Below are 3,146 nucleotides of genomic sequence, written 5' to 3'. Positions count from 1 at the left end.
AACTACTTCATTTTCAAGACTAAAACTGCTTTTATAGAAGATAATCATTCCTTCTGAGTGCTAAAACAAGCATTGGTACAAGAACTTTTAGAAGCTCAGACAATGATCTGTAACCAGTAAAATTACCCTTTTCATTTAGCTTCATTAGAGGGCTAAAACTAACATTTTTAGCAATTACTTTAGCATAGGTAGAGACTGAAGCTTTAATTAGTTTTACAAGGGTGAAATAATATAAGCATTACTTCATGTATTTCATGCGTGACTCGTGTTTAATCAAGTATGACAATGGTCCATAATGTCCATGTTGACCCACTTATTGTGTAATTATCTCATTGTTTCAGCTTCAGCACCAGTCCACATCCTTTTGACTGCCCACGTGAATTCACTGATGCATCATGATAAACCAGAGAAGCTTTGTGATTTTACTTGTGCATGAACATGTTTGTCCTGTGCATACTTAAGTGCTTATCTCAAGTTACTCCTTTGCATGCAGACGGCCTATTGCATGTAGTGCTAACCTCACGTGGTGAAGATGTCTTCCTGCCACGCTGCGCTAACTGCTGTGGTCGCATGGTTCAAACTCTGCAAAGCCTGAGGCGAGAGAGTGAAGTGTGTCAGCCTGTGCAGCTGATAACACCGCCTCAGTCACACTTAGGCCAAAGAGTGTTTGCTGGAGAGCCAAAGCGCATGATGGGTTTGTGACGCGGCACGCAGCGGCATTCAAATACTGAAATTGGGGTAGGCACATCTTTCCTCATCCCTTGAACTGTGTCACGTCATTTATCTTATACCACATGATGCGTATTTATTCTCCTCATGGGGAGTTAACAGCCAAACGTCTTTTCCATCAGGATGTTCTGGGACCTTACTTACTCCAAATAGAGTTTTTATCCCACTGGAGATTATTTTTTTACACTCTGTTAAACATATTTGATTTCCACATTGTACAGTGTTTGCACTGAATGCTTTATTCGACTAGATTTGTTGTTTCTTTACATCTGCGTGACACTTTACCACAATGGCAAGTGCTTCTCTATCTCCTAAGGCCATTGCCTTCCCGGGTCTCTTTCATGGGAAGAGGCACTGACAGAATAAAGACGAGCTCCTTGAGAGCAGAGTCTCTTATCAGCCTCCAACATCTGGCCAAGACTGATGGGCTCTTGGAAAAGCTCTCCAAGTCATTGAGTTTGAGCTGCATAATGCTTGTTTAACTGCATCTCTGCTACAATACTAATTCGCCCCCTCTCATTATGTGTCTTTCATCAGAGGAACTCATTTCTAAGATGACTGAATTTAGTTTCTCAGCAGGGTTGGATTGATATGAAGCAGAGAACTAAATGGCACGCAAAGGAGAGATTGAAAGGTGAGCCAAGTCACGTGTAAGCCAAGGAAATTAAATATGATGTGACCAGTCCTGACCATAGAGTGCAAGTCTGAAAAAGATTGATTTTCTCAAGCTGCTTAGTGCTTAAATCAGAGACATGAAAAGCAATTTGCTCAGATATGCAGACAATATTTGCAGGAAAATGAGTCTTGCTAAATTGAGGCCATTATTGTGGATTTAAAACGTATGGCTTTAACACATTGCAACCCATTAGATTAAAGCTCCAAGGTAATTTGCCGCAGATTTAAGAATTTATCCAGCCACCTGGTTATGTATCTGCAAGTCACTGGGTGCCAAGCCTCTAAAGAGGGGAGTCTGAGCAGATGTGTCATATCCAGCCAGTTCTTGTCTCATAACATTATGACAGGAGCAAGATGGAGCAATTAATTAAAGTCATTTTGGCTTTTATCTTGATCACAGAAATATTTGGTATCTTGACATTGCACGTGTTGTGAATATCATCAAGGAAAAGGTGTTTGTGACTTTAAATCTGTCTCTTTATAATATTCTGATGAAAAGATGAAGATTTTGATTCAGTTTACAGTCAATATGTCTCGGTCTCTGAAGATTTACTACCCTTAATGATCTAGTTCAAGACAATTCAAGAACTTTTTCACCTCTGATGGTCTGTTCTGCTGGGTTTCTTTTATTTCTTGTTTTTTCTTCTGGCATTTTCCCCATTTGCAAAGGCCAAATCTCTATCTAGCACAGATCCTACTGTGGTGACACCCACTGCTCTCATAGGGAGGGATTGCACAGCCATGAGTGGCCCACAAGTCACCAGCTGTTTTTTTTAACTGACAGCGAGAAGCTTCCCCAGGAGGGTGCTGCACATTCAGAGGTACAAAGAATCTCCACGCTGACGTCCTGACCAACCAGTAGGAGTCACCAGTGCAGCGATGAGGAACACTGCCAATTGGGTTTTATGGAGATTGAAACAATGGAACCCAGGATTAAAGCTAAAAGCTGCTGTGGTGGGGTGTATTATCCCTCTGCATATCCACAAATGTTAAATAGCCGGTGCTTTTTGCATCCCCTGGACTCACAACACAGGATGGTTTGATGACATCTCAGATGACAAGCCAATTGAGGATTCCAGCATTGTTGTAAATGCAACAAAATAAAATGATTTTATGGCGTCCTGTAGTTTGAAGAAATCACTGAGCAACTTTTAGACTTTTTCGCAGCTGGTCATGTAAAAGCTGCATATGTTTTGAGAGAATTTAGATAACTTTATATACTCATTAAAAATGCATCTTTTTTAAACACAACATAGGCAGGCGGCCCACATACTGTAGTCTACGAGTAACACAGCATACACGACATACTGTACAAGTGTGGCTTGTAACAGTTTTATGTACCACAGGTGAGCTCAGTTGTGAATAAAAATGTCTATACAATACTTCCACAACAAACAAGGTCAAGCAGCCAGGCTGATGCAGGCACTGGTGAGTGACTGATGTAGGAGGGGATGGGATCAGCCTATATCCACAGCCTGAGCTACATGGCTGTACTGGTTTTGAGTAAGTATATCAGAGGAGTCCTTTCCTCTCTGTGAATGCAGCTCCCAGATTATATTTCCAACAGTGTTTCTTTAAAGCTCCTGGGAGGAACTCTCAGTTTTTGTTCATTCCAGCACCCCTTGGGGACAGTGTGGCACCTGTTATGCTGGCCACGTGCTAGACGACTTTTAGATTTTAACCCCTTTTAAAATGTGGGAGACCACGTATATAAGAAAAGTTCAGACCAGTTTTCAACATCG

General features: G+C 41.4%; 1 long non-coding RNA gene across 1 annotated transcript; it reads left to right on the top strand.

The window, feature by feature from the left end:
• Positions 1 to 208: 208 nt before the first annotated feature.
• On the top strand, positions 209 to 2,523 carry LOC117817314. Its single transcript, XR_004632119.1, has 3 exons — positions 209 to 738; positions 1,267 to 1,363; positions 2,189 to 2,523. It is a non-coding gene; the product is annotated as an uncharacterized LOC117817314 (long non-coding RNA).
• The last annotated feature ends 623 nt before the right edge of the window (positions 2,524 to 3,146 follow it).

Source organism: Notolabrus celidotus, chromosome 8, assembly GCF_009762535.1.
Source record: "Notolabrus celidotus isolate fNotCel1 chromosome 8, fNotCel1.pri, whole genome shotgun sequence".
Lineage (NCBI taxonomy): Eukaryota > Metazoa > Chordata > Actinopteri > Labriformes > Labridae > Notolabrus > Notolabrus celidotus.
The sequence above is the reverse complement of the archived record's forward strand: the minus strand, read 5'-3'. Positions and strand labels throughout refer to the sequence as shown.